Raw genomic sequence first — 24,397 nt, 5'->3', positions numbered from 1 at the left:
CTACTCTGCCTACAGGAAACCAGAAATGGAAATACATTTCCTTGTTATTATTAGCTAAAAGATGACTACCTACATGCAAAAGAACAGTTTCTGACCTCCTCACAAGATACTCCTATTGTAAAATTCACATATCTCTGTCCCTAATTTTGCAGTTCTTTTTGCTTGCAAAACCACACATTAATCAAATAAACTGCTTCTGTGTTAACAGTTTTAAGAGATTTTGTTTTAAAATGGTGCAAAAATTGGATCTGGATTTTTGCAGATGGACAGACATTCAACATGCATTTTTATTACTGTACCGTATCTTACAGCATCAATTAGGTTTGAGATGGAATTTCTTTAAACCTGCTATTTATACACATACCCAAAATTTCAAAAATTGTTTCCCTCACTGAAACTTTGTCCTGAAAACAGACACTCACATGATCATTTTCTTGTTTTTCAATGAAATATATTATGAATACCCAGTATTTGATTGTTAATAGTGCATTAGCTAGGGTTAATACTTTGCAGTATATTTAGGATTCAGCAGTTTGCCTAGCTATTCCCTCTTATCCATTTTGCTATAAATACATACATTTTGAATGTTTGAATGGTTTGCTTCTGGGTTTCTCAGCCATAGAATATTGCACTTTCCTCGTGCAGGTGTTACCTTGACCAGAGATGTCTAGAAGGAAATGCAATCAAACAAGAAAGGAAGAAAATGGCTCTGAGGTCTAACTTACAATAGGAGTATCCCAGTAATGAGTAGAACAATGACAATACAGCTATTTCAAAGGCAGTACTTTCTGCTCCTCCTCTTGGTTTGACTTCTGAAGTACAAAAATGCAAGAACCCACATGTACAACATTCGTTGGCAAGCCCACCACTCTCTGTCCATACCTGGAGAAGCATGTAAATTTTGAGTAATTTTAAAAGTTATTTTAGCATAATAAACAACAAAAAAGAACAAATAGAAGAAACTGGGAAAAAACTGAAAGGAAACAGGGAGAGCAGAAACTGTTTCAGAGCAGAGGGATCCTACCTTCCTTCACAAAGTTTGTCCTAAGTGAAAACATTGCAAATCACATCTCCTTGACCTAAAAGAACACCAACTTTTCCTAGGCCCCGCACAGTGAAAAGATTGAAGTTGTGCAGAACAAACTTTGCTTTTTACAAATCTCTACACACAAGTTATTTTATATTTGACAACCCAAAATAGCCTTTATTTGCCACATCTAGGTACAGGGGCTATATCAACAAAGTGTTTTCTTGATACATTTGCTGTCCTGTGAGAAACAGCTGTTTCAGCTTCTTTCACTGACAAATGAGTGATAGGTCAGGGGACACTACTGAGTTTCTCACTCTAAAAGCCAGTAATGCACAGTCTGTGTCTTCAGTGGATGGAAGAGCTGCTGCAAAAGGCTCCTAATTGCCCCCTGCTCTCACAGCACTGGAGCTGTGAATGGGGAGAAAGTCAGAGGCAGGGAGCCAGTAATCTGCAGCAAGCCTATGACCTGGAATATTTAATCGGGAAGAGTATGAAGGAGAGAGAACTCAAACAAATGGAGACAGATGGAGTTTCATTCTATTTAGCCAAAATAAATGTGTTTGAAGAGAGTAAAAAGAAGCAGAGATGACATGTGCACAGTTATTTGACTGGCTTTGAATTGTCTTATCCACAGAAATTGATGGGAAACAGCTTAGTAACAAAAGCAAAGAACTAAAACAAGTTCAGGGGATTTCCTCAGCAATGACACTATTGATCCACTCTGATCCTGGACAAGTCATTTTACTGTTATATGTTCTGAGAGACAGCTGTCAGGATCTGGCTTTAAAGGTTATTAGAAATGCATCTGCCCAAATTAGGTTGAAAACAAGACCATATGCCAATGTCAGTAGTATGGGTTTTATTTGATAATAAATATGAGAGAGAGAGAGAAAAAAGAAAGAAAATAGGTGGGGGGGACAGAAAGAGAGTGACAAAGACAGAATTAAAAAAATATCACCATCTGTGGATCCCAATGACATTCCATTGATCCTCTCCAGCTGGTCTTATTGGTGGTGAAGGTACCCCTGAAAAGTATAGAATCCCAAGGGTTACTGTATGCTCAGGCTAAGTAGGAAAACCCAGGCACCTCCATTGGGGGGGGGGAGGGGGGAGGGGCGGGGAGGGCTTTGCCATTATCTCTTAAAACAGACTGTGGGTTTTTTGCATCATGTGCAGTGCTGTGGTGCAAGGCTTCAGAAATGACTGGGGGGCACTTTGGGGGGTCTTTGATGGATTATGACATCCCCTCAGCTGCCTCTCATGGGAATGTCCCATGGGTGTGGCCTGTGGGGCTGGGGGTTTCATAGCTGGCCCAGTTTGTGTAAGGGAGGATGGGTGTTCACTGCCTCTGACCAGAGGTTATGCCACACACCTGAAACCTCTTCCCCCCAGCCTCAGTTGCAGAGGGGGAGGGGCATCTGTGGGCTGTGGTCTCCCCCACCCCAAATCCAGACAGGGAAGTGTCTCTGTTGCTTTTGGTTCTCCTGTGAATGCATTCCTTTCCCTCAGCCTTGTTTGTTTCTCCCCAGGCCTTCGGTGATTGAAGAATGGGTTTCTCTTTATCTCATCTCAGCAGTTTGACTTACAGTGCAAAGTTCTCCCAAGGGGGTTTCTTTGGTTGCAGCTTCTTTACACAGCTTTGTTATAATGAGCAAAACTATGTCAATATTTAAGACATGAACTATTTCAGTCTCTGACAACAGCTAATAATAGGGCTAACAAATCTCTGTGAAATATTTTGGAAAGATTTATGAACTGATATTGACTTTAAAACACTAATGAAAATGAAATCTTGAAGAAAATTTCCTTAGGACTCAGACAAAGTAAATTATTTTCCAAGTATTATCTATTATATTTTATCTTTCACAAATACATTGTTTCTCCATACCCTGTATCTGAGAAGTCTTTCTTTTCATTAATGTGCTTAAATTTTCTAAAAATTATTTTTTTCTTCCTATTTACATCTATATTTCTGTTTCTACTGCATCTGATGCCAGAAAGCTAGATTAATTCTACCAAGAAAATAAAATTTGTATCTTATAATACTAATTCTGTTCTGAGTACACCTGAAAAAGCTTAAATGCTTAATTACAGCTCTTCTGAACTAAATGACATTTTAAGCCCCTTCTGCATGGTCTTGCAGCAACAAGATTAATTTATCCTTTCTCCTTGATTGATTGTTTTTGTTTTGCTCTAAATATAATGCTTCATCAAATGCTAAGCATCTTGTGAGACACATCTCATCATTCCTTTTCCTTTAATTACAACAGAGGTAAACACATTGCTTGCTTGTTTAGCAAGCAAGAACTTCAGAATGACCCACAAACCTCATTTGGCCTATAGAGCTATAAAATACTGCCCAGCATTGCTAAAATTTATGGTCCATCTCCTTCAAAATCCCTGTATAAAAATCATTCAGCCCTGCCAGGGAAACCATTTTCATTTAATAACATGTAGGAAATACAGTGTAAGACTTTTCATGAGCAGTCTCTGTGTGCATAGAAGGAAAAGGAGCCATTTGTCCTCATTCCACAAATATACTCAGTGGGTTGTTTTATTTAGGCTTCTCACATCCACAGCAGACCAGATCCCACCTGTCCTGTGCTTTTCTTTGCCACATGGCCTCTACACTTCAAGAGGGCACACCATATTTTAATGGAAGCTCTTTAATCATTTTCTCCTTTGTCCATCTCCTGCAAATGTTTTGTTCTTTTTTCATATAGCAGGATTTCTATCCTTTGGTGGTAAGGAAACTGAGTTTTATTAATTTAACATAAGTAGTTCTAACACAGGCTGTGAGCATGGCTGGTACCTGTCTTGTGTCTTCTTCTGTATATTATTTTCTGGAGCGAAGGTAGACTAGCACTTTTTTAAAACTGTTATTCCCTGAATTCTATAATAAATACTCATACAATCAGAACATTTTTCATTAATAAATCCTTAGCTTCCTAGAAATGCAGTTCCTTCCAATTATGTATTTGTATTGCCCATGCAATTCTAAACTAATTAGATTGCAACTAGATTAATCTCTCTCATACTTGCTAAATGTAATAATTGCTCTTGCAACAATCAATACACATTTAATTAATAGGAAAATAATTTGCTTATTAAATTAAAGTTACTTTCCCATGTTTTGCTGAGTATTTGCATTGAAATGCCATTTTTCATCTTCTGCAGTAAACTTAAATTTGGAGATAAGGAAGCTAAATCCTTATTTCCCAGGTTTTGAAATCAGCAAGACTTTTGCACATACATGAAAATAAACATTAGGCCCGGATAAAAAATATTCCATCCCACTCCTCAGATGTAAATCAGTCTGTCCCCACCTTTCTGTTCTGAGATCACTGTTACACTTAAGTCTAGTTTGAGAGAAACTTACTTTTCGAAATATCTCAAATTCTACAGATTTGTGAAACATGCAAAGGTATTCTTTCTGGTTTCTTTATCAAAGGAGTGGAGCTAACAAAGAAACTATAAATTTTGTACATATGGAAATTTTCAGCTGCAGCTTAGAGCACGCTTAACACCATATGACTTGGTCATGAGGCAAAAACCCACAGGAACTTGATTTCTCCAGATTCCTTGCTTGGGGAATTATTCTCAATAAGGAAGTCAACCAGTATAAGGGAAGTATGCATTCTACGAAGTATGCACAGCTTAGACAGAATAGATTCAGATTAGATACTAGGAAAAAAAATTCTCTTTTAGGGTGCCCAGGCATTGGAATAGGTTGCCCAGGGAGGAGCTGGAGTCACCATCCCTGGAGGTGTCCAAAAATAATCTAGATCTGGTGCTGGGTTATTACCGCAGGCCTGGTTCCTACGGTATATCACCGTGTCCCGCAGCCGTAGGGAGGAGGAGGAGGAGGAGAAGATCCAGCAGGCAGGAATTGTGCAGCAAGATTGATTTATTTAATTATTTTACAAACTCTTTTATAGACTTTTTCTTCACAGTCTAATTGGACAAAGGACCAGCCACCCCTTGGGGGTGATTGGCCAAAATCCTAAAACATCCATTATCAAAATATTTTCTACTATACCATAAACAAGACTTTCCAAGGTTGCAGGTGGCTTGGTTGTTTACATTCCCTGCTACCTCTTCTGTGAGAAAGAAAAGTCTCTCACGGACTTAGAAAAATAACAAGAAAATCCTCGCTAACAGCATTTTTGTACCTACACTGGGTGATGTGGTTTAGTGGTTTAGGGGTTACAGTGACAGTGGACTGATGGTTGGACTTGATGATCTTAAAGGTCTCTTACAATATTGATGATGTTATGCTTTTTTATTTTGGGGGTGGGGATGGAACACAGCAAACTATGACTACATTACAGATCTGTGGACTCCGGTTAGCAGAAAGTTGTAGGAACCCTGTAGGAACAAGGCAAAGCAGAAATATGTGGTAACACTAAAGTATCATTAAGAGAGTCAATTTTAAGCTTAGTAGGTTTGAAATGTGGTCATATATACTTTATCCATTTGGGAAGCCGCTGAAAACGGGAATGAGGAAACTGTGTGGCTCATGAGCTTTGCCTGGATTGGTTTCTAGAAATTTTAGTTACATCCTTACACAGAAAGGTCGCTAGTACTACTTAAGAATGTGACAAGTGAAAATACAATTCAATATCCCAGTTCCATGATCATTGCCTCCCTTTTTCCAGTATTGGCACAGATGTTGAAATCAATACTGTGAGTTTTCCCCCTAATATTAGTTTTGAAATTTTAAGTATCATAGCAATATTTCCCAAACTGGTGCTATTCTGATGATTTACTTTATATGGAGTCCAGACATTTCAACAAACAAATAATAGATAATACAATTTTTAAAGGCATTTGGTTATGAATCAGTAACATGCAGATACTCTCCAAGCTTAACACTGTTCATCATCCTCCCATACATATTGTCATGGTTTAGGAATGGCACTCCCCAATTCAGTATCCTCACCAAGACTCTCTAATTAGGCTACTGCAAAAGTTACCCCTAACCTGACCAGAACCAGGACACTTATTTTCAGAGAGAGACTGAGTCTCCCTCAGTTTCTCAGCCACCAAATTTTATTGTCCATCTTTGGCTCTTCCCTCTCTCTATCCAAATATCTAAAATTTTGTCCTTTCTCAGATTAATATTCTGTCTCTCACCTTGTGGCTCTGAATTTTCAGGAATTAATTAATGTGAAGTTACTTTATAGTACAAGAATTCAGGCTGATCTGCTCCATAAAGCATAAGAGCAAGAAATACATACCTTGAAAGGGTATACTAATTAAAAAACTCATGTGATTATTTAAAATTTCTTGCTACTTAATGTATTCAAAGAAAAAATTACAGTGGAAAGACATTTAAAATTTCTAGTCAAGAGAGTATAAATTACTTCACTGATTTTCAGCAAAAGTTTTCCATCTCAGCTGTCAGAAAGGAAGAAAATTTGTTGTTTCAAAATAAATTGTTTCTAGACATCCCTTTCTAAAATATATTTAGTCTTTATGAATTTTTGTTCTAGTTTAGGATGAAGTGATAAACTAATATATACCATTTCAGGAAGAGATAATCAAACAGCTCTATGAATACAGGCATTTTAAAAACTGATAGTTAAAGCTCCCTTGAACTTCAGTGAAAATGGAAGTGAAGTAGGCTTATGGGCAGCCAGTTTGAAGGACACAGGTGCTTTAAGTGATGGAGAAATATGTTGAGTTAGAGCTGCTTTTCTCTCACTCAGTAGCAACAGCTGGTATAAAAGCTAATCTTATGATCGGTTCCACAGGCTTTCTACTAGCACATTGCAAAGACAATCATAACTTTAAACAGAAATGACACAGGCTGCATTCTTGTCTTGTCCATTATTTACATAAAAATAAAACTAGTCCTTGGCATTTTATTTTTTCTGCTAAGTTTTAAAATGGTGCCATTTTTAATTTCTAAGAGATGCGATAATGTGGATCAAGTGACACTTATAGAGGCACAGCACTGTGTTGGGCCACATGATGGGAAAACCTGCATTTTGGAGATGTGAGATTAGTATAGAATCAAAGTATGGGATTTTAGTATAGGATCAAAGCTTTCCTTAGTTCTTATGACAGAAAGATCAGAGAGGAGCTGTGCCAAGGAAGAAGCATTGCATTAGAGAAAGGTTCCTGATAGTAGGGACAAGTTTTCCAGCTGACGTGAAACACTTCTGCTCCTCCCTGGCTCTGTGATGCCACACACAAAGTAGAATTGTCCTTTGATCTGCAGATATTTTGAACCATTCAGCTAGACAGGAGCTTTGATTGCATTTAAATACACACACACATATAACACCACACTCATTTTTCAGTTCTCTTTAATATCTCAGTTTCTGCTGTTTCTCTTCTTGCTGAGATATTCCTATACAGTTGCTAAATAACCTAAAATAAGAAGTAAAACAATTTACCTTCAGAAGCTCCTGAAACTACCTCCAGAAGCTCCCAAACCTACCTCCAGAAGCTCCCGTTTCCAAATAAAAGAGAAATCCTGAGTATATGCTCTCTGACACAGATCAGTCTCCATAATGCACAATGATACATCCTTCCAGGTTTCTTCTTTCAAGACAGACTTTGGAACTGAAGATCTGACTGCTGCCACCCCCAGTTCTTATTGACTGCAAAAGCAGGCAACAGCTGAAATGTTAACAGTGGTCCATCAAGGTCAAGGCAAACAGGCCAAGCAGGCTGAGACCAGGCAAAGCTCATGGAAAGCATTTTGTGCAAGTCAAGAGACAAGAAAATGTATGTGTTGTATCTGTGAACAGCACTGCAACTGGTAATTGTCATGCGGTGCTAGAAACACCCTTATTTTCCCTATTAATCTTATTTTGAATAACTAGAATTCTTAAGTTTTTTTATTTAAACATTTTGGAAATTTTAGAGTATTAAGAGTATTTTTCATTAAGAGATGTTGCAGCTTTCTGTATTTTTAGACTTCATTTTTGTTTTCTCAAAGAGATATATTTTTCCTGAGAATAATATAAAAATTATTTAAAATCTCTCCATTTATCATTCCTTCATGACTGATAAATGGTTTAATTAAGCATCCTCTATTGTCATCAGCTGAGAGGTAACGCCATTCAAAGTTTTTATATTATTATATATATATTATTATATGTTCATATACAGTATATTTTCCAGACATTCATTTTTACAAAGTAAATGCTATGCATTAGTGTGAACCTCTTTAAACTCACTGGTTATCTAGTGATTATTCCTGAATTAATGAAACTTGCATCATTTTTTTTCCTTACTCATGGTTTTGCTCTTCTTACATGTACAAAGCATTTGCTGCTTCCATATTTCTCAAGCTGCTTATAGTCAGTACTATTCAATAGAAAAAATGATATTGACCAACACCAAAGAAAAACTCACTCAGCCTAAGATTTTATAGATTATCATCAGTTATGCATAACATTAGAGAGCTCACATTTAAGGAAATGTCCTCAATGACTGCAGCTGTAACTTCATATACCCGTCAATAGCTCATTAAATTCTGTATGGTTGTGCAAGAACTTAGTCATTATCAGAATGAAACAGAAACATATTCCCTGAAGTATTTGTCTTTTACTGAAAACTGTGACAATATCATCTTACTTTCTTCAGAATTCATCACTTTCCTTGGACATCTGATAACTGATGAGAAAACATATTCTGTTGTTTGGTGCTAGAATGTTTTATTAATAAAGCCAAACTTTAGATGCCCAGCTTTAATTATTAGTGGTGTTGTCTGTGTACTGAATTCTTTGACATGTAGTAAAGTTTAGAGATGCTTGAATTTAAAGAAATTAAAGTAGATATAGTTTAGCAATATCTGGTATTTAGATTTATGAATTGTAGTCTGGAATAACTATAAACAATTTTTTAAAAACTTGAATACATTCATATTTTGAAGGCAGAGAAAATAAAGCAGAAACATCATGTCCAAGGCCAAAGCTTTTAATTAGTTCCCAAAGCTTCATATCTCACAGATCAAAAAGGACAGATACAATCACTTGTATGATAAACAAAATGGTGTTTCTTATCTTAGGATAATATTAAATGCTGGCCCTTGCATAAATTGTGTGGTGGAAGAAGTAAATTATTAGATTATTTTCTCACGTATCATTCTTATTAACTTAATATTGATTTTACACCAACTCAGGATAGGACCAAGTGCTTTTAAAATAATGAATTACAGTTCAATTGTTAAAATGGGTTCTTTTAAATAAAATAACATTTCACTTCAAACAGATGGACAAAGCTTTCTTTTATGTGGAACAAAAGAAAAGCCTCAATTAAAATGTTCAGAACTGCAGGCACCAACAAGTAAAGGGAAGCTTAAAGTTGTTTAGTCTAGTTTTATCTCAAAAAGGCGTTCATTCTGCAGCAGTTCAGGTCTCCCTATTATTCCAGAAACAAATTGTCTCACCTTGGTTTCAATGGAATGGCACCTTTCCAATTCATACAGGCACAACAATTATTTCCTCCTACCATCCAAGGGGTTTAAAATGAATAACCCAATTATCCAGAATTATAGGGTAACTTGGTCTGCAGGCTTTTATTCAGCATGGGAACAAACAAAAAGCACACAGCAAAAGCACAGCTGCAGTAAAGAATCTTGATATAGCAATGGCTTTGGCATTAGCTCCAGCCTGGCACTAAGTTTTAAGACGTAATGGGAACGCACCTAAGTCTCTCCAGGAGCAATAGCTACGAATGCCAAGTATTTGTATACCTACAAGTTACTTATAATGAAATACTTTATTTCCTCAGAAGATCTATCAGTTTATTCAGGTGTTCAGTCTTGGTTTTGCTACAAAATAACTGAAAAGTGTTCTTTTATAATAATAGTGGTAATATACTCATACATCAAGCTGCACATAAATATCCGTGGCACAATGGCCATATAGTATAGGAATAAAATAAGGTAAATAAAACATATACTTCAAATAAAACAGGGTGAACATGCAAAATACTGTTTATCATTTTCAGATTTTCCCTTTAGCTGTTTTATAGCCTGACTCCAGGGATACAATAATTAATCCCTTCAGAACTATTCAGAAAACTATGAACTATTTCTACATTAACACTTCTGTATCAGATTTTTTTTTTATTACTAGTTAAAATATATAGTAATTCATTGTCTGATTCTATAAGAGTTTACTGTTTGATTCAAAACCTGAAAAATAAGAAAGAATACTTAGATGGAGAAAACTGTGAATTTCCCTGCCTGCTTGGCTTTTTCTTCTGTCTTCACATCAGTTGAAGGGAAATAAAAAACTTGTAATTTTATAGTTGCATTAATAATTGTCTGTTTTGCAGAAAATAACTGAGAAGTGTTTGGTTTCTTTTTTTTTGGGGGGGGGGGTTGGTGGGGTTGGGTGGGTTTTTTGTTGTTGTTGTGGGGGTTTGTTTCTTTGTTTTCTTACTTGCTTCCAATTTCATTCTCTCCAACGAAAGTACATGATTTATCCACAGTCAAACTGTTTCCCAATTGTTAGGAAAAATCAGGGAAACATTTCCAAATTCGGATCAGCTTTCTTAATTCAAATTGTCAAACCTAGATGAACATCCCTATGAGAAATAGACATGGCTTTATGCGTGGCAATGTTCTTTTAACATCCTTGAGAGCCAGTCATATTACTATATACTGGCCTCCACAATTTGAACGAGGTCTTTCTGGCATTGATGGATTACATCAGCAGAATCCCTTCTAGTTAAAAGCACTTGAAAGACCCGGGGGAGAAATAGCATTAAACCAGAGATATATTTATTTATTGCCAGGCAGGGACGCCCTCAGAAAGAAGTAAATCAAAGATATCTCACATAGTCTTAAGAAAGAAGAAAAGATGTTGGAATGACAAATTTTCCATGGCCGTTGAATCAAGAAAAACAGTCGTTTGAAACAGAAAACAAGAGTAAATCATTTACAAGTGATCATCACTTCAGGATGCTTGGGAGAATAATCGAGAAGTTAGGACATGAGCATATTTGTAAGAGTGACTGTCCCAGTGCCTGTATCTCAACCCTTCTCAAGAAATGTTTAAAATCACTTACTTTACTTACATGTTTATGCACTTGTGGGACCAAGATCAAAGTCTAATGCGAACCACTGCTACAGTGGAATAAGAAGTTAAATAAAAATAAACCCCTCTTATTTGCTGAACAAGATAAAATTATTACCACTGTTGTTATATACTTCAGATTTCGTTGAACTGGTGCTAACTCGGCACAATCTGAATTGTAAAAACATGCACTAAAATAGAGAATTTGTATAACTATGACCTTACCCAGACCTTGCAGCAAAATATAGTGTAATTGGTGGATTTCAACTAGGCCACATAGTACTTCTCAGGAAGACTTTTAGACACCAGCTAAGCTCCCTGTGAAGTCATTGAAGTCTTCCCATTTTTCTCAGTAGGAGATGAAATGGATCAATCTGTAATAGCTTTGGCCTTTTTTAAGGTTGAAAGCTAGTATTGCACTAGAATAATCCACAGTCAAATACCTATAAATCACTTAATTTTTTTCCCTAATTCAGCCCTCTTCTAGAAGGCTGTGCTCCTAAATGAAATTGTAAATATAAATTTCTTCTCTGCTCAGAGTTAACAGTGAGAATTCTGTCTTGCAACAGAACTGGACAAACTTAAGGCAAAAACCAAAGCCATAAGTCTCCCACAGGAAGCATATGGGCAGAGTGCTAAACATCCATCAATGTCTGCAGCTACTCTGGTACAACTGACTGCCATCACTTCCATCTGCCTGTGGTTCAGCAAGCAGGGCAGGGGATGATGGAGGGATTGAGTCTGGTTTCTATAACAAATCAACATCATTTCTATCACAGCCTCTGAATGTAGTGCTGTTAAGCCTCAACCTAAGCATAGGAACTATTTAAAAACATCAGCATTTTCTTCCAGATGGATGGAGACCGCAGTTTTCAGTAGTTCTATGCACCCATAAAATAAAAAGGTTTTTCCTTAAGAAGAGGACTGATCTTTAGAGAAGACCATAAAGTTCTAGTAGTAGACAATCAGTCCAGAACAACTTCAAAGTTTTGCAAAAAGCTTCAGTTTCTCAAGCTGATTTAAGTGAAATAAAAAACCCTATGAAAACATTAAAATTAAATCTGAACTCAAGAACTTAGAGCAATGTTGATGTCAACATCAAAGGCTGTACTTACACCAGGTGCACAGCACAGAGCACTTGTCTGTGCATAGTAACCAAGTACCACTTTTTGTTGTGTTGCCTTAAAGACAGAGCTGGGCAGAGGCTGCTTTTCGCTGGGTATCACCTGGAAAAACAGAGCCATTGCTTCTTCCCTTGATGCCTGAAGATTTTTGCTTTCTATATATTTTTCATATATTTGTAACTTTGTAGACTACTAATATTATGGTTGTAGCTTCTAGTACTTTTCCTGTCCTTTTCCCCTTACATTTTAGAACAGTATGCTAACCTTCTAACACATTCCCGAAATACTGTTTAGTCTTATTTTCAAGAAGAAAACCTCCAACAAGGACATTTTGTTTTGTGACCAGAATCTAAGAAGACACAACAAGAAATGGAGCAAAGAAGCCCTGAGCCAACTCCAATGGGGCAGAACACGGGGGAAAATTACCTAACCATCTGCCCTTCTAATTGTACAGTATTTGTTATATATGCTAAGTTGTTAAACTTATAAAATTGTAGAAATCCAAGGCCGAGTGTGCCCATAACCACCATGGGGGCACCTGGAAGCTTCAAAGAAAGACCTGCTTTTTATCTTACTATTTTAACACTGCTGCAAGAATTTTGTCTTTTGATATTAGGCAACAGAATGGGGGCAAGCAAACATCTACTCCCGTATGCCACAGATCCAAGGAAATAAGACGGGGCACTGGAGACAGGCAGGGAGAGACAGGAAAGATGTCTGAAGATAAAGTGACGACCAAAAGCCTTATGAGAGGCGCAAGGGACAACAGGTCATCACTGAATTTGACAATAAAAAGCCCAAGAAGGATCCAAAAAGCCAGCATGGAGGAAATTGCAATCTAGAAACATTTTAAATTATAGAATAAATATAAACATGAAACTCAGGGCCCATCAGGCAAATCACCAGCGCTATAATGAGATTTACTTACAACTATTTTCAACACACTTTTTCCACAGCTGCAATATATTGTAGAAGGTAATCTTCTGTTTTGGTCTAGTATCTTTTCTGAGTATTTCTGGAATTCCTTCAACTCTGCTTGCTTTAGCAAAAGGGTAAAAGTGGAACTGTCTTGCTTCTCTTCAGATCTGGTCCTAGAATAGCAAACATACTATATTATTCTATTTACACTGCTCAGTCCTTATGTTGATGCCTTCTGCACCCACTTCCAAAATATTACACTGATTTCCTCTAAATAGCACATTCATTTTTACCCCATTTTTAAGACGACAAAAAGTCCTGAAACAAGGATTGGTTTCACACATCTGTACAGATTACTTATTGATAGGTTGAATTAAAGTTTTCAAGTTAGTAAATTACTTTTTACATACAATTTTAAGTGCCTTTGATGTACAGTGGACAAAGTAGCTACTCTGAGTTAAATAAGAATCATTAATTGTATATTACGGTAGGCCCTTCATAGGATGTTATGAATACCAATTTGCCATAAACTTTAGGGGCTTGCAAGATGTCACAGAAATCTCATCATGTTGACAGAAAAATTCTGTTGAGACTATGTGTTTGACTGTCAGAATGAAATAAAACAATGACTGTGACAGTTTAGAGACCTGTTCTGTAAGTTTAGAGCAACAGATCTATTGGAATAGATTTTTACGTAAGCTATTCACTTTAGCATCAAAGCTAGTTTGAAATGTCTACAAACCTACAAAATTAAAACCTTACAAATATTTGCTATAATGACCTTAAAGAATCTAACTAGTTTTTGCTCTTCTATATATGAATTTTAATACATATTTTGTGATGAGAGTAAATATTATTTGCTGTTCAGTCTAACTGGAAAAAAATCTAGTCCATAATGAACTTACAATATTCATGCATTTTTACAGCACTCTTATGTTCCATTTCAAAACCTAGAGGAAAGTAGATATTCATATTCCTATTAGAACAATGTATTTTAGATTAATTTTTAAAGTATTTGTTTATGCTTTAACATGTATGCTTATTTAATAAGATAGTTGCTGTCAGCATTTGTAGTTATCACAGAAGACAGTTCTGCTGCGCAAGCAGGCAGATTTTGATCTAAATCTTTAGATTTGCAAAAGGATTTTTGTGTTTCCAAACTCTTATGCTTCATCACTACAGTCCCACCATTTCCAAAGGAATTAATGAAGGATAAGCTAGTCCATTCTTAGAGGTGGATACAGGTTTTTCAAAAACCTTTCTCTTTCAAGCTAGATTTCAGTTTACACTGATGTCACGGAGAACCTCCAGGGACCTAATGCAACAATGGGCTGCTGTCCAGGAAACAGACTTCCAAGTTCTCCACTTCTCACCTCCTCCAAAGTGTGTGTCTGTCAGAGACAGTGGCAGCTGAGACAGAGTTCTGATACAGGGCAGAGCAGTCAGGTGAGACTGAGCACAAAGGAGCATCAGTTGCCTGATAAAGGGATTTATCTTTTTCTGCTTTGTGTTAGTTTTACTGTGTCAAAATAATAACATATATAATAGAAAGAAGGGCTATTTTATTCATGGAGAAAAAAAAAAAAAAGACCAATGGCTGAAGTACTGAAGTATAGCAGTGTCAGCCTTTACCCAACAAAAACCATCACATTTTGTAAACGTATCTCAGAAGCAATATATATACATTACTCTAGATGGGAAAAAATGCATACCTAGAAAATTTCAAGTTCTCTAGAAGCCTTGGGGTACAACAATGTCCCAGTGTTGGAACTTTCTTCCATCCAGGGTAGCTCTTAAAAATGGCCTGGTTCTCACAGCAGAATTTTGCCACACCTAAGAAAAAGATCCACAGGAAAAAATATCTGAGAAGAGGGAAATGCCAACAGTAATTTTTAAACAAACAATTTTTTTTTCTGTGTTTTCTTAAGGAAAAACAAATCAATAGGGCTCCTAAATGGTTCTAGAAACAGTTGTCAGATGTAAGAAGAAAATTCTCCCCAAACAAATTACTGGCAATTCTCAGAAGAATTAATAGCTAAATTTTGCAGCTACAACAGTCTCTTGCATCTTGTATTCCATCACCTGTGCCCAAGACAAAAGGATTATTCAAAATGTCAAGTGTAAACAGATTTGCCTTTATTTACATTCACACCAAAATCATCTGAAAAGAGTGAATCCTCTGGAAGAGTGAAACTGCAATCTGAAAGTGAGGAAAAGCACCTTAGAATAATACTGTCACATGATTAAATTCTGACAACTTTCTGTCTGCTAATCATTTTCTGCTAACCGTAGCTCTTAGAATTTCAGAATAAGAAGATTTATTTGTAAATGTTCTGAATCTTACTCTATTTAAAATAATAAGAGAGTTTTTAAACTTCTCTGGTTGCTTGAATACTTTTATGCCCCTTGTAAGTACTTAACATTTAGGTCCTAGACCAGTGTGAATGGTTATACATTTCTAAATAATAAATAAAGCTGAAAAATTAATAACTGGAAGTCCTTAGTAATAATAGAATGCCCTGTCTTTTTCTTTGCTTTGAGGGTTGTTTGTTGTTGAGGTTTCTTTTTGTAAATATGGTTTTCCTTATCAATTCAGCCCCACACTGCCACAGTTGCCAAACAAAAGTTCTGAAAAAACTTATGTACCTTATAGCATATAATTGATTAGGGGTTTTTGCCAGGTTTCAAATAAGATTTATGTTATTTTTCCTTTATTTATGTATATTTTATGTAAATTTAATGTTAGAACCCAGAATACAGGAAATGTTTCTCTGCCTGTCCTGAGGGGCCCATCACCCCAGGGAAACACTGGTTTTAACCTTCATCCATGGAGAGGGCTACCAAGGCTTTGGAATGAATTAGAATCTACAAGAGTGTGAGTTAGGTGGTGGTATAATATATAGTTTGTTATGGGGTGAAAAATTTAGAGTTTTAAATTTATTAATATGGTAGGTAGATGAAGACAAGATGGAGGACTACTGTCGTTTTTCAGGTCTCTTCCTTCTTCACCTACTCCATTTCCTGCAGTGTTGGTAGCACAGAATGATTGGTTAGGAAATGCTGCAGTACAGGGCTATGTGAATAGATAGTTCATTAGGCATTGGTAGAAAGGTAAAAATAATGTACGTTCTTGGTGACAATTGGGTGATTTACCTTTAAAAGGGCCTTGAGTTTCCTGCATTGTGTCTTTTGGTACTTGCTCTGCTTCATGCTGTGTTGCCAGCATGTAAATTACTGATAAGATATAATAAACAATCTGAAGACCGAGAAGATCCAGAAGTCCCGTTCGTCTCTTACTCCTGGCAAGGACTTTCTCCCCCATCTGGGGAGGATATGTGGGGGTCAAGAACCCACACAATTTAATATTCCAGTTCTACTTGCAAAATGCCAATGTATTTAGAAAGCAATAATGCACACATTTGAACTCGCTCACAAGTGTTTCTCTTGAAATACTACTCTCTGCTGTATCTGTGTCTATTTTGGATGTTTCCACATTGATCATGTACATTATTAGGAGCCAGTTTTGTGAGTCTGTGAGGTTCTTTTTCTACTTCATCCATGAACTTAGCTACTTGAGCCAACTCTCATATCAGGGAAACTTCATTCTCCTACATTTAGTGGATGTGCACATGACACCAGATATAACTAACAGAAAAATATCCTTTCTTAACGTACACTGGATGGGAGTGATACTTCATATGAAGACAAGGAGAGAAAGAAAAAAAGAAAGAAAAAACCTTAATTTAGCTGTTGTCAACTTATACTCTCAGATATAATTTTCTTTACAGGCATAATTATTACTAGGGCTTTCTTTACAAAGACAGTTTCTGTCTCAGAGAGTTTAAGATCTGATTAGGGACAACGGAAAATTGAAATATAAATTTAAGAAAAACATATTAGCCAGTATGCTTTTTCTTCCTATTGAAACCTGTTTCTGGGATAAAAGAGCATTTGGATTATATGGAGTTTCATTCTCCAGAGAAGACAATGGGAATTGCTTCTCTCAGCTCAGGATTATTATTCTTCCCAGACAAAGATTACAATAAGAGGAATCCCACATTTTTTTGTAGTTCCTTGTGTCTAACCCTACAAACCACAAGAATGAACAGTTGCAGTGACAACTGAAAAATAACACTGGCGTTTTATAGAAATAATTAGCTTAAGACCAGAATATTTTCTGGGCATTAGGGCCAGAGAGCCACATCTAATTAAATTAAAGCAAGTCCCATCCAAATAATTATGATTTATAGAGTTTAATGTACCTATTTTTCATATTTGTGGTTTATATTTCTATATTTATATTTTATATTACTATATTTCAGCACTGTGCTCAGTTCCCCTGCATATAAATTCTTTTGACATCAGCAGAAACAGATCTCAACGGCCCTATGCTCATGTGCCTTTTTACATAGCAATTTAAAAGAACAGAACTTAAAGCCCAGTGGCATGAAATTAATGCAATTTAATGCAAAAAAAAAGCTGTTCGTCTTTTAAAAAAACATTTTTTGTGTGCATTTAACTTTGGTTTGAGCATCAGAGCTGGAAGATCATTAATAGATATATAATTACAGAGCATTAAAAATAGAGCAGATTTTTCCAAGAAATAATTCACTGTATTCCAGACTGCAAGAAAAAGTATTAATGGATTTTGCATGTGAAATATTAGCATGTTTGCTTACAGCTCTCAGAAACAAAGGATTTTTTCACCTTTATATAAGATTGAGCCTAAAACTTCAGGCTGTTTGTTTGTTTGGTTTTGGTTGGTTTGTTTGTTGTTTTGGACAGTTCTGTGGGGGTTTTTTATTGTATTTTTTAATTGTATTTTTTATTTGCATTTTAAGTTTCTCAGAAATGTGAAACTTTCACAATTAGGCATCCTTAGCAAAGACAGATGGATGCTAGAAAAGGTTAATAATGTATATAAAAGTTATGAAGATAGTAGAATGTTATAGCAATAAAGAATTTATTGATAACTCTGATAACCTGTCAAATTTCTATCACTTATTTTAATTACAAGATTTGGGGGGAAAAGAGAAAAATAAAAAATAAGATGCAACAGTCATTTTTGTGTTTCATAAATCTCTGAGCTGGTTTAACAGCATTTTTTTCTTGAATAAAGTAGAAAATCTAAGGGTTTGGTTTTGTTCAGTCAGAAAACATGACACGTTGATATACAAAGTTCTCATTGGGATGCTCCACTAGTTTCAAGGATTTTTAATGTGAAAATCTTGTGAGGTTTGGAGTAAAAATATTTTAATTAAAATTCTTAACAGTCTGAAAGTTAGAAGAAGAGTACATGTTCCAGTTTTTACTCAGAACCATCTCAATATTCAATGTTGACTTAATCTCTCAAGTCTTGAAAGAAAACTATACAAAAAGCTCAATATTCATTGGCCCAACAATAAAAAGACGGAGTTCATGAACTAGGGGGTTAGACTACTTATCTAGGTTGTGAAAGAAAGCAATCCCTTGTCTGGACCACCTGTGGTCATGCAGAATAAAGAATTAGCATTTGATTCTTCCACATCATTGATGACTATACGGCTCATCAGAAAAAATGATCTGAAGTCTGTCTGTCATATTTTTCTGCATAATTTCAGCATGGAAGTATTTTGAATTGGCTGAATGCAAAACATTTATGGAGTGGAAAAATCTAGTTAATTACAAATTTTATCTGGGTTTTTTTGCCCCTAGTATTTACATTTTCAAATTTTTTTAATAATGAGCAAAGTTTATTCTCAAAAATTGTGTTTACTCTAAATATAGAACTTGAGAGCAGAAGACTCACAATGGATTTATCTTGCATCTTTTTTAATAGAACAGCCCCATTTATAAAATCCAAAATCAAAACAAAAAAGGGTAAGGAAAAATTACATGGTTTCTTGACCATTTCTAACAAATTTTACTTATGTTAAACCCATTAAAAGCTTTATTTCTACTATTTTTTTTGTATTTTACCATTTTAGAGATTAGGACTGAATGCAAGTTTTTATGCAGGATTGTATGTAAAACTGACAATCTCATAAAACTAGTCAGAATGGTTAACCTTAAGAATAAGTACGCTGTAAACACATATGAGTCAAGCCTTTGGCAAAAATTAATTACTTCCTTAATGCAGTGCAAATAAAAGAAAATAGATCACAAAGAAGGAAAGCAGAAGGAAAACACATATATAGAAATGAAAACAAACACCAAAAAATAGAAACTCTGGTCATTCTATCATGTAGAATTACAAATACCAACCAAACTATCAGCATTCTTAAGGCATCCGTGCATTATATTCCAAAACTGAATTAAATGAAATTGTAAAATCGATGCCAACAACCGTAAGGCCTACAGTCTATGTTTTCTGGTATATTGTTACTTTTGTATGATAAAGATGCTGCTAGCAAAGCTGAAGTAAATCAGGCAAGGGTTTTGATCGCTTTTGGGGGCAATCACACATAGGCAGCATAACCTGTCCCACATCTGTATGCTCTGTATAATCAGTATAATGTCTGTTGTGAAGCAACTTCACAGCCAGAAAGAAAATCACCCTTCAATAGGGCTACATCCACTCAATTCTTTGTTCATTAATCTTATTTGTCTGTCTTTCCTTTTAACAACTAGTACTTTAAAATAGAAATCCAATTTATTAATTTTTTAAAGATACAAGTAGTTCATTGGCAAAAAGGAAGCACAGCTAAACTAAATGGAAAATGCTGATTCACATTCTGTTAATAGAAAAGAAAAATAATCAACTGATGTTACTGCAGGACTGGATTACTAGGAGAATTTTAAGTGTTTCCATATACTGGTAGCTTCAACTAAGACAATATATCAGCAACTGTCATGTTATATAAGTAATTGTTTTTTTTCTTTATTAATTTTATTACTATTCTTCAGTTATTGGAACAATGATAGAGTAAATGTCTGGTAAGAAATATTCCATCAGTTGTGTGATTTTGTATCTGCACTAGCTGGATTGACTGCCGTAAGAGCCCATGACAAAGGATAAAAATAGAGAGTTCTTTTATTACCAGGGGAAACTTCATAAATTGCCAGGTTTTATTTCTATAGCATGATCTAACTTTTAATCTAAAAATATAGTGCAAATATCTGCAGTAGCCTTGGCTCTCTAGTGCTTGCTAAGGTAGATATCCTTTGTCCTTCTATGGGTGGTGCTGAATTGCTGGTCTTTTTGGAGAACCACGTTATTTAGCTGTGCAGCTCACAGATAAGAGTTTAAAAAATGGACTTCAGATATTAAGTTTTGAGAAATAAATAAGTTTGTTCTCGAGATTCCTGAAGGTTTCAGGAAACAAGTTATTGAGCTTAATGCGTGGGTAAGAGAGCAATATCGTGGACCTCTGGCCATCTAATGTGCAGAAAGTCAAATTGTATGATCAACTGACTGCTCAAACTCAGTATATAAAATATGTGAAATCAATGGGAAAAAAGCAGCAGCCTGTATGGTCTGTTTTCTTTTGCATTTACAAGATTCTGGAGATACTAAGATGTATCATCTTTCTTGGAACAAGCCTAGACATCACTAGAGAGAACTCAAAGAAGCTGTGGAAACTCTGCAACTTTTTGCTGAGAGGTTTAAGAGAAGAGCCAGGGAGTCTGTTACCCATTATCTGCAGTAAAGTAGAAGATATTTATGGCATTACCCTTTGGAGATAAAATGACACACCAGCAAATCAATGGCATGGTTGTGCATGGTGCTGAGTCTCCTGGCCCAAGACCAAAGAAGTACTGCATGATTTATGGAGCTAAAAGGCAAAGTTAGTTTGTTGGGCAAAGCCTTACTCAGAAGTCAGACTTTCCCAAATCCTTGGCTAGATTCAAAGGTACTCAGCTCCCATTTCACTATCAAGAAAGATCATCTATTTATTGAGTTCAGTAGTAGATTTAGTAGGAAATTCTCATGAGGAATATTATTCCACTAGAAATGGTCAGGCCACTGAAACTAAGACTTGTGTACTGGAAATAGAGACTTTTGAGGTACCCTAGAGAAAGTGCAGATAGTAAGTTGGGAGGCTGTACACATGAAAAAATGTAACAACTTTTCCTTTTAAAAGGACCTTCACTCATAGAGGTGCTTCTCTCCAAAGATATAAAGAGATAAGTAGGAAAGAGAGGAAGAAAGAGATATAAATTATAATATGTATATTTATACACAATAAATAATATAATAAAAAACTGAGAGGAGACATGTCATAGCTATTTAAAATTAATTCTAAAATTTTTTTCTATTCTACTTAATTGTTTAGAGGAGTGAGGAATAGTCTGGAAAATTGGAATAATCAACACTAAATCTTCAACACAGAGTACCAAATGAGGCAGCAGGCAATGGGTTCTTAACAGATTCCAGCTTTTACACAAGCTTCTAGTTGCACATTTCCAAACTTGCTATGCTCTGATTCTGACTCTTTCCATACATTCTTCGGAAGAGATCATATATTATCACTGGTACAGAAATTCAGCAAATATTCAAGCAACTACAATCAAACCTTGAAGAGTGTGCCCCCTAAATAGCTTTATGAATTAATTCCTATGGAATTTAAATTATACCAAAACATTTTGCATTTATGTTATTCAAGGAAGCAGCACTCTGGAAAATGAAGAGGTATCAGAGAGGTTGAGGAAGACATCTGTTTGAAAAAAAATATTGCCTCAAACGTAGTAAAACCTTAATAGCGCGCAACAACGTGATTTAAATAGCAAAGTTTACTCATGTGGATGGAGTTCAGGGGTACTGTGACAATTGCTACTGTAACCTAAAACATGGAATTAAACTACACTTACTTTTTCGGCTAATCACTGATCTAGCCTATACGATCACAGTGGCTACTCTTCACTGAAAGTATTTTAATAAAGGTTAACACCCCAAAACCATCTAACAACTTGAAAGTCAGCTGAGATTTATATTGTATTATGTTAATCATACTACTGAAGTGCCCAGGAAATAATCCGTGATGGTCACTGGGCCTCTTTTTCCACCAGATCCTTTTAAAAGAATCCTCAAACAGAATGACACTACTAAAAGATTTAAAGAAAAAGATAGAAAACAATCTACAGTAGTAAATAGTCTAGGAAGAACATTTAAACTGTTTAGTTCAAACATTATTGGTATAGTGACTCTTAAATGAAGCTTATTGAGCAATTTATTGAAATAAAGAGTATTAAATCAAAATTATGATTCATATCTCTGTATTTTTATTTAGACATTATTCCTTCCCAAATTGAGATAAGAGCAGTAAATAGCCACACACTGCCAATCAAAGATGTGAAATGTAATAAATGGTTAAAAGTGTTTTTTTGGTTGAAAAGAAGTTAAGAGTTACTTGTTATATACAGTTAATAAGTTAATTATTATTGCGACTGTACAGGTGTAATGTTGCTATGTGCTCGCTAGATGGCGACACCAATGGGGGAAAGTAATGGGTCTATGGAAAAGAGGAAAATGTTCTGGAATGTTCTTAAGATGACTTAATAATTTATGATGTAAACATCTTGAGGAATTATTGGTTAGGGGGCAAACCAATCACTTGACGCCCCAGAGACTGATGGAGCCGAACACCAATGAGGACCCTAGCAACGAGCCATCAGAGGGAGGATCTGAGCTGCACCAATCACAACATCAGAGAGACTATAAAAACTGCCCCGGGGCTCAGCCCCCGGGGGTCTTCTTGAGGAACCTGAGTCTGAAGGAATGCCCACCGCGTCACACTGTTGTTTTTTTCTGGGTTGTCAAGTGGGACTCGGGCTTACCTCGAGTCTCCACTCCTGGTTTTACTTTTTAATAAACGAGCAGACTTTTACTCCACCCAAAAAGTCCAAGCCTCGTTTATAACAAAATTAGTTAGTGTGAGAACAAACCTTGTAGTCAGCTAGAATAGTTCTGTGGGAAGAGATGGAATAAAGTTGAGTTACAAGGTGTTAGACGTGCCTGCAGAGGCACATGGCAGCACAAAGGAGCACATGGCAGCACAGAGAGGCTTGTCTCCAGCGGACCCTGGGCGGAGGAGGTGTCACACGGCAGAGCCCTACAGAGAGGAGCCTGCTGGGAGCTGACAGACGGGTGAACAGCGAGTGATCACACCATAGAAGGGAGTGTGTTGCTGATGTGGCAACACAGGATAGGTCACATAGTGAGGATTATCATACAAGGAAATACTGTGCCTTAGAAAAGTGTATAAAACCAGCTCATTCCTTTGAATAAACGATTCAGACTCCCTGCCAGTCTGGGTCCGTGCCTCAATCACCAACAGGTTCTGAATAAATTATCAGTATTCCATACAAATAAAACACAGACTGGCTTGAGGGCAGTAACAGAAAGAATAATTTTCCAAAGGAAACCCAAACACAGAGTAATGCATTGACAGGCTAAAATATTAATGTCTATACATGATATACCTACCTTGTTGGCTTGCATTATTCCCATGGATAATGGCACATGAACTTTGAACAGAATTTTTTCCCAACAGGAACAATAGTTAAAATATGCTTTTAGGTTTAGATTTCATCCATCTAAACCAACATATTCTGCTAATTATTTTCACTAGACATATATAATTAATTTTTTATGTTGGCAGCCACTTACAACTTGTTTATAGTCTACATGGGAAATAGTGAATATTCAAGTGTTTTAGCTCTTATTCCACTTTTGTATTTCAAGTTAATAGTAGTGCACTGTGGAGTACCTACCAATACAAGTACTCTTATGAACATTTGAAATATTTATGACTGTGGATTACATCTAATAAATAAATAAACCCAAATAATTTTCACAGTTTGCCCCAAATGTATCCACTTATTTTTATGCATGTCTTACATTGGGGATTCTTCCTATAAACAAATTGCAGCTTATGGAAAAATCTAGATATGTACTGGCATAATGATACAACTGAAGCAAAAATATTGATGAAATTTAGGAATTAAAACCAAACTGATTTGGCTCACCTAGAGCTAGTCACATACCTATTATCAGTAGTTTATATGAGAAAAAGGGATTTGTTTAATGTCTACTGTTTCATTTATGTATCTCAAACCAGGAGTTATAGTTAACTAGAAGGGAACTGTGCATTACAGAAGTCGTGAAACAGAACCCTGTCCAAGTATCTGAGCAACTAGCAAGGAGAAAAGAAAATTGTTCAGGTTCTGCCTGCTATCATCATCACTATTAGATGATGAATTTCATTAGTAAGGAACAATTTTTCTGTGAGTATTACCAGATTTCCCCACCCAACTCCACAAACTGAGTGGTATTTTACAAATTTTTGTGCTATAAGCTGCAT

At 35.9% G+C, this 24,397-nt stretch overlaps 1 long non-coding RNA gene across 2 annotated transcripts in view; it reads right to left on the bottom strand.

The window, feature by feature from the left end:
* LOC116444636 overlaps window positions 1-4,846 on the bottom strand; it is a 32,487-nt gene extending 27,641 nt beyond the window's left edge. The window contains exons 1-2 of one of the 2 annotated variants that reach the window (XR_004240420.1): window positions 1,989-4,846; window positions 726-882 (exon numbers count right to left, since the gene is read on the bottom strand). This is a non-coding gene — a long non-coding RNA (uncharacterized LOC116444636). Of the gene's footprint in view, window positions 1-725 lie in introns of both variants that reach the window. The other variant, XR_004240419.1, reaches the window with a different exon arrangement.
* Between the last annotated feature and the right edge of the window lie 19,551 nt (window positions 4,847-24,397).

The sequence above is a fragment of the Corvus moneduloides genome, chromosome 5 (genome assembly GCF_009650955.1).
Source record: "Corvus moneduloides isolate bCorMon1 chromosome 5, bCorMon1.pri, whole genome shotgun sequence".
NCBI lineage: Eukaryota > Metazoa > Chordata > Aves > Passeriformes > Corvidae > Corvus > Corvus moneduloides.
Note: the sequence above shows the minus strand (reverse complement) of the source record. Positions and strands in the feature narration are given on the sequence as shown.